This window comes from Schistocerca gregaria, chromosome 2, assembly GCF_023897955.1.
Source record: "Schistocerca gregaria isolate iqSchGreg1 chromosome 2, iqSchGreg1.2, whole genome shotgun sequence".
NCBI classification, from domain to species: Eukaryota; Metazoa; Arthropoda; class Insecta; order Orthoptera; family Acrididae; genus Schistocerca; species Schistocerca gregaria.
Window position 1 is genome coordinate 859,491,592 of NC_064921.1, and position 15,088 is coordinate 859,506,679.

A 15,088-nucleotide genomic window follows, 5' to 3' on the forward strand; every position below is an offset into this window, starting at 1 on the left:
AAGCAATTTTCATCATTTATAGTCTCAACATTATGACACTGACTTTGTTCTGTTCTAATGGAAATATATATATTTTTTCTGTGACACTTGAAAGAAGCTTTTCAGAGAACTTCAATGACAGAACATGTACAGGACTTGCACAAAAATTATCAGAATATCAGCACTGCAAACCATTGTCCCACCACCAGGAGAAGAGATTCCATCAACATCTTCTCTGTCATACTGAATGTAAGCAAACACAAAACTCAGGTATGGTTCTTGTTGACTGCATGAAGACCAACAGTCTGTTTTCTGCCATTGTAGCAGTCAGACAACTTGCTTGTAAAACTATTGAGACACTCACATTGTGCATTGAGCATTGTTTATGGTGAATGTAGTGAAACTGTTAGAGAAGTGGTGCAGTTGTACATTGAAGAGTGTCCAGATTGTGCCAAGCAGTGTCACTCTGTCTTTGTAAACGTTATAAATAAAGTACTAGAAACTTGAAGAGTGGAGAATAAAATATGTGAAGGGAAAAGAAGAGGAACTGATGAAAGCTATTAAAATTAACATTTTAAAGGAGTAACACACAATGCAAATGTCACTTACTGGTAGTTCGGAAGTACAAGAGGTATCAATCAAATGAGCGTTCTGCAAACACTGCATTCCATCATATTTCATCTTCTTCAAATTTCACTAGATCCACAGCTTCATGGCAGTGACTATCTAAATTTGATTAAAGTCTTCTGAATATTATCTACAAAAAGTGCAAAGTGAGGTGGCATACCTAAGCAAAATTTTGTTTAAGGAAGAAGCATCATTTACAAACCATAGGCTAGTCAGCCTTCACAACATACACTAAACATCAGTTGAAAATCCATGCTGACTCAATGAATGCTCTTGGTCTTTCAATATTCGATGCATATTTTTAAGCCCCACAACACTGGTCTCTGTGTTGTTGATGGAATTCTGAATTCATTCAGGAAATGTGAGGTCCTAAGATATATTGCTGCAGCAGTTATTGTAAGACACCCCACTGAACATATGGCAGTCAGTGTGATACCATCATGATGGATATCCCTCTCATTCGACACATATGTTGAGAGGCCCTCTTAAGAGCACATCTAGAGAGCATTGGAATAGTTGTTCAGGAAATGCAAAATGGTCTAGAGACTCACCTAACTTAACACTTCTACACCTTTATCTGTGGTGTGATTTAAGACAAGAAGTCTATTATGAAACACTGAATGACTCCCAAAAGGAATGAAATGCCTTGTAACACATTGAGTCCAGATGAAATTCAATGCACAGTGCTGTTTCACCAGAATAAATTTATAGGGTGCAGCAATGCTCAATGTCAATATTTTGAGCACATGGTATGATAGTCATGATAATATACATAACAACCATACCCCGAGTCCTGTTCTTGGTGTAATAGCGCACACGTTCATGGTGCCTCTTCCCCTACTGGTGAGACAGGTCCATGGTGCTGTTATCTTGATGGGTGGCTGTGGTGACCGAGTCATTCTAGGCACTTCAGTCCAGAACCATGTGACTGTTACAGTCGCAGGTTCAAAACCTGCCTCGGACATGGATTGTGTGATGACCTTAGGTTAGTTATGTTAAAGTAGTTCAAAGTTCTAGGGGACTGATGACCTTAGATGGTAAGTCTCATTGTGATCAGATTCATTTGTTATCTTGATACTGTTTGATCATGTACCATGCATATTATGTCAATAAAAATTATGTGTGAATATTGGGAAATTCATTGTATTGTCTGGACATATTTGTGATGGCCTGCCTTAGCTGCCTCAATCTATCTAGAGTAAGTTCTGTTGTAGGTGGTGTATAATTGCCTTACTCCAATCCATAGATAATGAATCTCAGTTGTGTGGATGATTCATATGGTTTATTGTTATGCTGCTAATGCACAGTAATAACAAGAAACATGTAAATCTGATACCTGTCCATGATTTTGATGATATATAAAATTCACTGACATATTTATGAGTGGTGCTCTATACCACTCATATATAGTTTCCTTCTAAAACATAATTCACACAGCTTATTTTTCTGTTTTTAACTTTCTACCAATTTTTCTTGGTAGAAATACTTGTATAAAGAACAAAAAATAAATATTCCTTTGTTATTTTTATTTTAAATAGCAGCAACATAAGATTGCTTTTTGGAATTTGAAAGATAACATATACCTATAAGAAAATCCTGTATTCTTGTCAGTAATAACACTTTTTGTTTCCAACTACGTCTGTATTTTATAATTAATAAACAAATAAATATGTTTTAATTATTTTTGCTTTTACTTCATAATTCAGTTAGTAGATAGTTGTTTATTTTCCATTTCTGGTTGATATTCACTCATTTACACACAGTGTTCCATAGATCCCATACCTTCAGGGATATGGTACAAGTCATGATAAATATTTACAAAAGATACAACGTGCTTCATTTAGTGTGTGGCCATTAATGTCTACTTATGGCACAACAGATTATTATTGTTCATTATAAATTACGTAACATAAGTCTTTGTAAGGCTGAGACTTTAACTGTTAGCTGCGAACAACTTGTAGGCCTGCTCAGCTAGTATCTGATCTTTGTATGCTGAGTTTGAGTTTGGATTCATGCTTCTGTTATTATCAAATATTATAGCTTCTGCACTGCACTTCAGAGTCACTGAAAGATCATTTCTGTAAGTTAAGAACAAGAGGGAGCCCAGTACTGATCCTTGCAGCATGTCATGTATTATGTTCTCACATTCTGACATTAGTTTCAATCCTATGTCACACAGTTGATAGGCTTACTAGAGACACTGTGCATTACATTTATGCAAAGCTTCATTAAATCTTCACTGTCATCGGCATTATGTGATCGATCGGACCTTACTTTCTGATTAGCCCCCATACAGGTGCAGAAAAAGAAATTAGCACACCTGGAAAGACAACATTTATTCTGGTCTGATTATGGCATATGCTACCTGGGCGATAGTAGACGTACTGATAATGATTTCAACATCATTGTCCCACAGATAGTTTAGTGACCTAGCTACCAGAGTGCCATCTACGTCTACTATGAAATAAGGAATGCTCACATCAGAAGGCTCAGTGTGGTGCACATTTGTGAAGCAATCAGGTAAACATGTCATGGAGACTCACTCATGTTCCCTTCAGCCAATTGCAGAAGTTTGAAAGGGGTCAAACTGTGACATTCTGAGTGATAAGATGGTTCTTTCAAAGAATTGCCACACAATTCAGACATGCTGTGTTAGATGTGCAATGCTGCTGGTACCAGTGACACATGAAGGTTCTCACACTCATGGATGACAATCTGGATGCCTATGCAGCACAGTTACCCACCAGGATCGCTGTGTCGTAAGGGCATCATTTTTAGATTGTACAGCTATCACAGCACAGAGAAGAGGTCTTGTGAACCACAGCCACAGTGAAATATTAACTCTTACCATATTTTGATATGGGCAGTACGATGAACCACTAACCAACATACAGAAACTTGTAAGTGTGAGAGAGCCTCAAGCTGAAAACATACCGCCACTCCACAAGTTCTTTAACTCCACTATAGCAACTTGCGAGTGAATGAGGATGATATGATGATGAAGGACATACAACACCCAGTCAACTCAAGGCAGAGAAAAATCCCTGACCCCACCAGTAATCGAACCCGTGGTCCTGTGTGTGGGAAGCAAGAACGTGACCACGAGATCACAAGCACCAGACTAATTTTAGCTAATCATGCAGCAGGTCAAACCAGAATCTAGGATTTATTGGACATTTGTTGAATCTGTATGCGTGACCTCACCAGTGTAATTTCTGCACCTCTTCATTATTTCTGCATCTCTTCATTATGGCTTCATTTTGGTTCCCACTCTTTCGGAATAAATGTTTACTAATGGACACTCTTTGTCATATTTCTTAGAATTTCCATTGGGGGAAATTGTTCCCATATCATTTTTTATTCTGCATTCATACAACTCCATTTTACTCCCTGAGTATTCTTTGTACAGATAATGTGAATAGAAAAGTAGCATTTCTCCAACAAAGGAAAGTGCAGGATGTTCCCAACATTATAATCCTACCTTCTGACAAAGGCTCCACTACTGTTGTTTTGAACAGCAAGGATTACTTGGCAGATGGATTCTGCCAGTTATCAGGTTCATTCGCCTACAATCCCTGGCACAGTGACCCCATTTCAGATATCCAGCATGATCTCCAATTTCAACTCAAATCCTTAGGCCCTCTCCCCAGAGTTCATCTCTCTCCTGACCCCTACCATTTCCCACACTTCTATCTTCTACATGTCTCCTCACCTCCCCCCCCCCCCCCCCCCAAAGACATACAATATTTGCTGTTGTAGACCAACAGCTACAGCCTATTACCAGCAATCTACCCTCCTGCATGAAAGATACTAATCATTTCCTCTACCAACTCTCTGTGGTTCCTGTCCCATTGCCACAGAAACCTCCTCGTCACTACTGATCCACCTCCCTTTATACTAACAGACCTAATACCCATGGTCTTACCACTACTGAACACTAACTTTCTCAACACCTGATGAATTCCTAACCAACCACCTCCTTCCTAGTTGTCATGATCAAGTATATCCTCACCCACAATTACTTCTCCTTTGAATGTATTATCTACAAACAAATCTGGAGTATTTCTATGGGTACCCACATGCCACCATCCTATGCTAACCTTTTCATGGGCCATCTAGAGGAATCCTTCCTAAACACCCACAATCCCAAACTCCTCATCTTCATCATCTGGATCGAGGGCAAGGGCACCCCATCCACATTCCTCCAGAAACTCGTCAATTTCTCCCCCATTCACTTCCCATGCTCCTAGTCAACCCATCAAGTCACTTTCCTCAATATTGACGTTCACCTCAAAAATGGCTATATCAGTACGTCTGTCTATATCAAACCTACCAACCACCAGCAATACCTCCACTTTGACAGCTGCCACCCATTCAATACCAACAAGTTCCTTCCATACATCCCAGCCACGAATGGCCGTTGCATCTGTAGAGATGAGCGGTCTCACTTGAAATATACCGAGAGTCTCACTGAGGCCTTAACAGATCATAGTTACCCTCCCAACCTTGTACAAAAACAGGTCCTCTATGCCTTATCTTTCCAGACACCCAATGCCTCCCAAAGCTTCACCATCCAGTCACAGAGCAACATTACCCTCGTGACTAATTACCAATTCAATTACATTTTCCACCAGGGTATCGACTACCTCTCATCATGCACTGAAATTAGAAATGTCCTGCCCACTATCCTTCCATCTCCTCCCACAATGGTATTCTGCCACTCATCATATCTACACAATATCCTTGTGCATTCATACACAACCTCTGCTCTCACCCCTTGCCTCAGGGCTTATATCCCTGTAATAGACTCAGATCCCAAACCTGTCCCACACATCCTCCCACCACCACCTACTTCAGTCCTATCACCTATCCCATCAAATGCAGAGCTATCTGTAAAACCAGTCATGTGATTACAAGCTAAGCTGCAAACACTGTGCTGCATTCCACATGGGCTTGCCAACCAACAAGCTGTCTGTCTGCACAAATGGCCACCAACAATCTCTGGCCAAGAAAAAACTGTACCACACTGTTGCTGAGCACACTGCCCAACATGACATCCTTCATTTCAATGACTGCTTTACAGCCTGTGCCATTTGGAGCCTTCCCACCAACACCAGATTTTCTGAATTGCACAGGTAGAAAAACTTCCTGCAATACTTCCTACATTCCCGAAACTCTCCTGGCCTCAAACTTCATTAGTCATTGTCTTTACCCATCTAGCCCCTTCCCTGTTTCCATTCCAGCAGTAAACAGCCCTCTGTTCCACCAACATACCCAGTACCCCGTCTTTACTTCTCTCCTTTTCCTCTAACCCTCTCTCTACCCCCGCCCTCCATCTAACCTCCCGACTGCACTTAGCTGCTCCACTCTCCCCCTTGTCCCTGCAGCACTACCCTGCTATCCCTTCCCCTTCCTGTGCCAGCCTCCTCCACCTCCACCACCTGGATGCTTCTCCATAATGCACTGCTGCTCGCAGTCTGGCTCCAGCTGCCAGAGATTGTGCTCAAATGTATGTGTGTGTGTGTGTGTGTGTGTGTGTGTGTGTGTGTGTGTGTGTGTGTGTGTGGGCGCGCATGTGCACATGTTTTGTCTAATTCTAAAAAATGCCTCATTGGCCAAAAGCTAATTGTCTGACAGTCTTTTTCTTGTGCTTTGCTGTGACTCGGCATCTCAGCTATATGGAAAGGAGCAGTTCTGTTACATGGAAGAATAATTTTCTTAAGTCAGCAGATAGTCTTACATTCGCATGAATAATAATACAAAAGCATTGGTTCCTGTCTATCAGTGTGACCCATATTTGCATTTTATTTGACAATTGGTGTAAGTTTTGAGGTCATTTGCTTCTGTTAATTCTCTGGAAATATAGTATCTCATCCACCATTTTTTAGCATTACACTTTGCGAGTACAGAACAATTGTATTTCCATCTCTCAGTTTGGCAGACACTTCTTTAAGGATGCTCCTCCTATTTAAGCTTAGTGTTTTTTTTATGAGCAAAAGGGTTTTAGATAATGTATGTCCTTCCTAATAATTAGCCCTGTCCATGTGAATGTGTGTGATTACCAACATAAAGCTACTTAAAAAAATCTGAAATGAGCTTTCCAGAATGACTTTCCCAACTATACTCTCAAGCGTCCCCCTGTACACAGATCACTTATTTGCGAAACTGTCCAGATTCATTACAAAGTGTCGTATTCATGATCTATGGAACAAGTATTAATCTAATCTAATCTAATCCAATCCATACTTATATCAGCCACAATAATTGTTAATGTGTTTGGCGTTGTCCTATCATGTCATCATGAACACAATCAGCAGAATTTCAGCTTTTTAACCACCTAATGAATTTTGTATTCTCATTAGTTGTCTTTTTGTTGCGCATGCAGTGTCTGAGCAAGCAAAACTAATGCAACCATATCTGGTTGTTTATTAGGTGTGAAATGTTTGCTGCCATTGGTAGGAAGTAGAGCCTAATCCTTGAATTATGTGGCCAATGCTTTAAGTATCACTTTTCCCGAACTATCTTCTGAGGGCTCACATTCATTTGGCATAATGTTTTTAGTTTGGTTCTTGTTAATGATGCTTCAAATAGTTGTTGTCTTATTCTTGGAGCACTTTATGATGTGGACATATGTGTTTCACTTTTCTTAATAATGAACTTGAGGGTTTTACAATGCTGTGGTAAGGAAGTTTCAACTTTTTACTACAGATTGACCTCCTGTTTTGCACTTAGGCATTGCTGAAAGTTAGAATTGGTTCACTGAATTAAGTTATTAACAATAAATCCTTCCATCAATATAATCAAAACATTGTATCGCATTGAAAGCATACAGTTCTGTTAGTCTGGATAATTAGATTGCTATAACTGTTAGGTTATGTGGTGTGTCCTTCTCATCCTGGAATCTGAATGACTTCCTACTACTTTCCAACCTTCTTTCCTCCCTGAAAAACCGTCATGAAAGTCCAGAAAGCTAGAAATAGTCCTTTCTCCTCTCTCTGTATTGACAGTGCTTGGAATTATGTCTAAAGAAGTGAAGTATTGGCGAGTGACACAGCCTCGCTGTAATTTAACATTGGTGTTACTTTCTCATCAGCCATATATGGGAGTCATTATGAAAGTTTCGAAGTATGATACATTAGGTTCTAATATTTCACTTCTGATATACTGCCTGATAAAACAGTGGTGCACTGAGATTGGGAAGCAGGAGACTAAATGAGACTTGTGATGAAATCTTCTTGGGCTTCCATCCCGGTAGCTGCACCAAAAATCTGTGACGTTTTGATGAGTGTCATTCTCATCATTATCTGGGGAAGTGTCAATGAGCTGTGCCCATCCTCTATGTATGTAGCTGGTCAGTGGCGCTAGGTGGCTGTCCCTCGCCACCACTCCTACTGGCGCTGGGCCATTGGTTGGTGGAGGGGGGGGGGGGGGGGGGGGAGGGAATTCGCGCAGGAATGAGCGACACCAGGTAGCTTTGAATCGCGGAGCGTTAGCAGCTGAGCACAGTCCCAGTGTACAGCTGCTATTGCAGGGTTCCAGATCAAACTTAAACAGTAGCCCTCATCCCTGTTGACAAGATTGATATGTAATCTTAATTTAACTGCTTCCTTGATGGTGCTCTCCCAAAAATGGAAGACATCCATCTTGTTCTAACTCCATTGTGAGCTGTATGTTTTTGTGAATGCTGTAAAGGCGTTCATGGAATTCATTCAGGGTTCACTTCCATGTTCCCACACAATGAATGTGTCATCAACATAATGAAAGGTTTAAGTTGTGCTGTTTCCAGAGCCAACTCCATATAGAGATTGGCAATCCCTGGAGCAAGTAGTGAACCCATGGCTAACCCATCTACCTGATCACAAAATTCTTGATAGTTTGAAATGGTATGTGATGTTGTTTTTGGTGATTCCAGAATCAAGACATATTTACAAGGAACTTGGTAGTATGAGCCCATTTATCAGTATAACATTGCACTCCCTCTAGCCTGGATGCATGCATTGATTCCATTGGGAGGGGGTGTCATAAAGCTGTTGTTTTATCTGCTGAGGTAAGCTGGCGTGCAGCTGTTCAACTTGTCTTGATATCCTAGATACTGGCACTGAGATGTAGTTGACATCCAAGGTGGCAACACAAATTTTCTATTGGGTGGTGGTGGTGGTTAGTGTTTAACGTCCCGTCGACAACGAGGTCATTAGAGACAGAGTGCAAGCTCAGGTTAGGGAAGGATTGGGAAGGAAATTGGTCATGCCCTTTCAAAGTAACCATCCCGGCATTTGTCTGAAACGATTTAGGGAAATCATGGAACACCTACATCAGAAAGGCCGGAGACGGGATTGAACCATCGTCCTCCTGAATGCGAGTTTTCTATTGGGAATAGATCTGGGTTTCATTCTGGCTACAGCAGTACCTGAACATCATGCAGACAGTGTATAAAGAGCCACATTGTGTGGACAACTGTTATCCCGCTGAAAATTGGCACAAAACTATAGTTGCTCAAGAGGTGACACACAAGGATGCAGGATGTTGGAGGAGAGGTAACTTAATCAGACCCACCCAAGTCAAACTTGATGAATCCACACACTATGATGCTAGGAGTAACACCAGAGTGGCTCTCCATATCATTGGAAGAACTCCATCTCTTCCCAGATTGCTGCCAGATTCACTGACAGTGCCCATCCAGACTAGTGCAGAACCACAGTTCATTACTGAATGCCAAGTGACACCATTCATCAGCAGTCCATGCTTCCCAGTCATGACATCACTCCAAAAGCAGCTGTTTGTTTTTTGGTTGTAACCATGGCATACACATGGGATGGCAATTCGATAATCCATCTGCTGCTAGTCTCTGATCAATCGCGTGGGATGGCACAAAATCTTTCTGAAAGTCTGTCAGTCATTCTCGAATGGCAGGCACAGATATGAAGGAGTTAAAATTGCTGATCCTCCTTTGTCATGGTCTGATGTGGTTGAGTGGAACCTTGATGACAACTACACCTGAGTTCCCATTTCCAGGCAGTTCAACATTTGAATGCCTCCCAAATTGGGATACTGGACAATTTAACAAGCCACCTAAATTGAGTCCCACAACACTGCTTCTTTCAAACTCCATCATGTACCAATCATGCTGTCTGACACAAGTATGCAGCAGCTCTAAGTCCTTCATAGGGAGCACCCACCCGACAGTATTCATTCCTCTTACATCCTCTACCAGGCTTAGTAACAACACTAAACCTGAACAATATTAATACACTCAGATAGCCATTCAAACTTTCACAGAGAATTCCAGTTGTAATCATTAACATACCTACTGATTGTATGTATGAAGTTACATTGACATTTGACCATCTCTTCTAAGTGCTTCACTTTCTTTGTCATGCTATGCATACATGGTACTTTTAGAAGTCTTTCATTACTAACCTGTGAAAGTTTTGAAATACCAAACTACTTATCATTGTATGGGCTGTGATATTCCAGTCTACATCTACATCTACATGACTACTCTGCAATTCACATTTAAGTGCTTGGCAGAGGGTTCATCGAACCACAATCATACTATCTCTCTACTATTCCACTCCCGAACAGCGCGTGGGAAAAAACGAACACCTAAACGTTTCTGTTCGAGCTCTGATTTCTCTTATTTTATTTTGATGATCATTCCTACCTATGTAGGTTGGGCTCAACAAAATATTTTTGCATTCGGAAGAGAAAGTTGGTGACTGAAATTTCGTAAAAAGGTCTCGCCGCGACGAAAAACGTCTATGATGTAATGACTTCCATCCCAACTCATCATATCTGCCACACTCTCTCCCCTATAACGTGATAATACAAAACGAGCAGCCCTTTTTTGCACCCTTTCGATGTCCTCCGTCAATCCCACCTGGTAAGGATCCCACACCGCGCAGCAATATTCTAACAGAGGAAGAACGAGTGTAGTGTAAGCTGTCTCTTTAGTGGACTTGTTGCATCTTCTAAGTGTCCTGCCAATGAAACGCAACCTTTGGCTCGCCTTCCCGACAATATTATCTATGTGGTCCTTCCAACAGAAGTTGTTCGTAATTTTAACACCCAAGTACTTAGTTGAATTGACAGCCTTGAGAATTGTACTATTTATCGAGTAATCGAATTCCAACGGATTTCTTTTGGAACTCATGTGGATCATCTCACTCTATTCGTTATTTAGCGTCAACTGCCACCTGACACACCATACAGCAATCTTTTCTAAATCGCTTTGCAACTGATACTGGTCTTTGGATGACCTTACTAGACGGTAAATTACAGCATCATCTGTGAACAACCTAAGAGAACTGCTCAGATTGTCACCCAGGTCATTTATATAGATCAGGAACAGCAGAGGTCCCATGACGCTTCCCTGGGGAACACCTGATATCACTTCAGTTATTATTACTACGAACTGCGACCTTTCTGACAGGAAATCACGGATCCAGTCGCACAACTGAGACGATACCCCATAGCTCCGCAGCTTGATTAGAAGTCGCTTGTGAGGAACGGTGTCAAAAGCTTTCCGGAAATCTAGAAATACAGAATCAACTTGAGATCCCCTGTCGATAGCGGCCATTACTTCGTGCGAATAAAGAGCTAGCTGCGTTGCACAAGAGCGATGTTTTCTGAAGCCATGCTGATTACATGTCAAAAGATCGTTCCCTTCGAGGTGATTCATAATATTTGAATACAGTATATGCTCCAAAACCCTACTGCAAACCGACGTCAGTGATATAGGTCTGTAGTTAAATGGATTACTCCTACTACCCTTCTTGAACACTGGTGCGACCTGCGCAATTTTCCAATCTGTAGGTACAGATCTATAGGTGAGCGAGCGGTTGTATATGAGTGCTAAGTAGGGAGCTATAGTATCAGCGTAATTTGAAAGGAACCTAATCAGTATACAATCTGGACCTGAAGACTTGCCCGTATCAAGCAATTTGAGTTGCTTCGCAACCCCTAAGGTATCTACTTCTAAGAAACTCATGCTAGCAGATGTTCGTGTTTCAAATTCTGGAATATTCCATTCGTCTTCCCTGGTGAAGTAATTTCGGAAAACTGCGTTCAATAACTCCACTTTAGAAGCACAGTCGTCGATAACAGTACCATTGGCACTGCGCAGCGAAGGTATCGACTACGTCTTGCCACTTGTATACTTAACATACGACCAGAATTTCTTCGGATTTTCTACCAAATTTCGAGACAATGTTTCGTTGTGGAACCTATTAAAGGCATCTCGCATCGAAGTACGTGCCAAATTTCGCGCGTCTGTAAATTTTAGCCAGTCTTCGGGATTTCGCGTTCTTCTGAACTTCGCATGATTTTTCCGTTGCCTCTGCAACAGCGTTCGGACCTTGTTTGTGTACCACGGGGGATCCGTTCCATGTCTTACCAATTTATGAGGTATGAATATCTCAATTGCTGTTGCTACTATATCTCTGAATTTGAGCCACATCTCGTCTACATTCGCATAGTCAGTTCGGAAGGAATGTGGATTGTCTTTTAGGAAGGCTTCTAGTGGCACTTTATCCGCTTTTTTAAATAAAATTATTTTGCGTTTGTTTCTGATGGATTTGGAAGAAATGGTATTGAGCCTAGCTACAATGACCTTGTGATCACTAATCCCTGTATCAGTCATGATGCTCTCTATCAGCTCTGGATTGTTTGTGACTAAGAGGTCAAGTGTGTTTTCGCAACCATTTACAATTCACGTGGATTCGTGGAGTAACTGCTCGAAATAAATTTCGGAGAAAGCATTTAGGACAATCTCGGTAGACGCTTTCTGCCTACCACTGGTTTTGAACAAGTATTTTTGCCAACATACCGAGGGTAGGTTGAAGTCCCCACCAACTATAACCGTATGAGTGGGGTATTTATTTGTTACGAGACTCAAACTTTCTCTGAACTGTTCCGCAACTGTATCATCGGAGTCTGGGGGTCGGTAGAAGGAGCCAATTATTAACTTAATTCGGCTGTTAAGTATAACCTCCACCCATACCAATTGGCACGGAGTATCTACTTCGACTTCATTACAAGGTAAACCACTACTGACAGACACAAACACTCCACCACCAATTCTGCCTAATCATCTTTCCTCAACACCGTCTGAGACTTCGTAAAGATTTCTGCGGAACTTATTTCAGGCTTTAGCCAGCTTTCTGTACATATAACGATATCAGCTTCTGTGCTTTCTATTAGCGCTTGAAGCTCAGGGACTTTTCCAGCGCAACTACAACAATTTACAACTATAATTCCGACTGTTCCTTGATCCAAGCACGTCCTGTAGTTGCCAAGCACCCTTTGACATTGCAGCCCATCCCGCACTTTCCCGAGGCATTTTAACCTAAAAAACCGCCCAGTCCACCCCACACAGCCTCCGCTACCCGTGTAGCCGCCAGCTGAGTGTAGTAGTGAACTCCTGACCTATTCAGCGGAACCCGAAACCCCACCACCCTATGGCGCAAGTCAAGGAATCTGCAGCCAATACGGTCGCAAAACCGTCTGAGCCTCTGATTCAGACCCTCCACCCGGCTCTGCACCAAAGGTCCGCAGTCGGTTCTGTCAACGATGCTGCAGATTGTGAGCTCTGCCTTCATCTCGTAAGCAAGACCGGCAGTCTTCACCAAATCAGATACCCGCTGGAATCCAGAGAGAATTTCCTCAGATCCAAAGCGACACACGTCATTAGTGCCGACATGCACCCTGTGCTCTTTATGGCATCCGGAAGGACCCTTTCCACATCAGGAATGACTCCTCCCGGAATGCACACGGAGTGCACACTGGATTTCTTCCCCTCCTTAGCTGCCGTATCCCTAAGGGGCCCCATTACGCACCTAACATTGGAGCTCCCAACTACCAGTAAGCACACCCTCTGCGATTGCCCGGACCTTAAAGGCTGAGAATGATCCTCTGAAACAGGGCAGGCAGCTGGATGTGGCTCAGCCAGAGACAGTGCCTGAAACCGGTTTGTCAGATGCACCGGGTAGGCTTTCTGATCAGCCTCCGGGAATGCCTTTCGCTTTCCATGAGACACCAGGTTTTTATTACCAGCATCATGGAGCTGGGAAAGGAACACTTTCATATCATGACTTTAACTTCAGGAGTGGATTAAATAAGTGTGAAAGGGAATATGCAACAGGGGTTTAAAAAAATCCTTATGATGAAACAGACACTCAGTGGTTGTAAAAATTCCGAAGAGGCAGAACTTCTTCAGAAGCTATGGAATGGATATCTGACAATTGCAGTTATGCAGTTGTTTGTGAAAATTGCATTGTTACGGGAAAACTTGTGAGGGGGAAAAACCATGTAGTGATACTTAACCCTTGAGTGAGCACACCATTTTTCACATCACAAGCGGGCATCTGGTGCACTTCGTGCATATGTAGAGAATTTTACCTAGGTAAATATATGTATGAGCAAAATTACACTTTGATCTTAGTTTAATTAAACAATGATAAAATAAACTTATTTGATATGAGCTAAAGCAGTATTTAACTAAACATTTATGAGATAAACTTTCATTATATCATTCTGCTGCCACAGACAGGCATTACCAAAGAGTAATATACCACTCAAGCCATTAGAAAATGCATTTGCATGAGATGTTAGTCAGCCAATTATTCGATTACTAATTATCTCTTGGCCTCATGATTGTGCTGCTAGCTCACAATCAGGTCATTTTCTTGCATGCATAGTAAATTTTTTCTCCCCTAACTTGCTGTTTATTTTTTATTACTGCTGCTCACTTAGAAATATGACAGCACAACTTATTACTGTGTTAGTTGAAGGAATAGTGGATGACTAGGTATGGGCTCACAGTTGTGAAACAATAACAAAATGGTGCAACACAGTTTTGTTTGTGTTTGGTGCACTTTATATGTAGTTGCAACCGGTCATGGGATAACTTCATTGAAGTGGCACCATGATTGCTTAAGCAGCTTTATCCAAATTCTGTCACTTACAAAAAAATGTACTTATAACAATGTTACTGATGATAAAACTTAGTTTTTTTTTACTTTGATACAGAAATTGAGCTTTACTCAATGGTGTGCATCTTTTACCAAGAAACTCACCTGACAGGCACACAAAAAGAAATGAAAACTTTGATAGCTCTCAGACGAAACCTTGGATGAGCTAGAGTATACAAACACTGTAATGTTGCAGATGGGACTGTACATAGGAAACAGATCAACACCAAATGTTTTGGAGATAGTGATACCATTAATTGATGTTATGTATGCATATTCCATAAAATTTCAGTGTGGAAACTGGTTTATTTCAAAATATTGATTATTTCAAATTTGTTATTCAGAATCATCAAAGCAAATTCTGTCATCAAAATCAAGTGAACTGATAAATTTCAGTAATACATTTAATTATGTTTTATTTTAACAATGTTGAAAGTAAATGTTGACTCTGTTGTAAAATATAAATACAAGTATGGTGGAGTCCATGAGGAATTAAAATTGCAATAATATAGGAA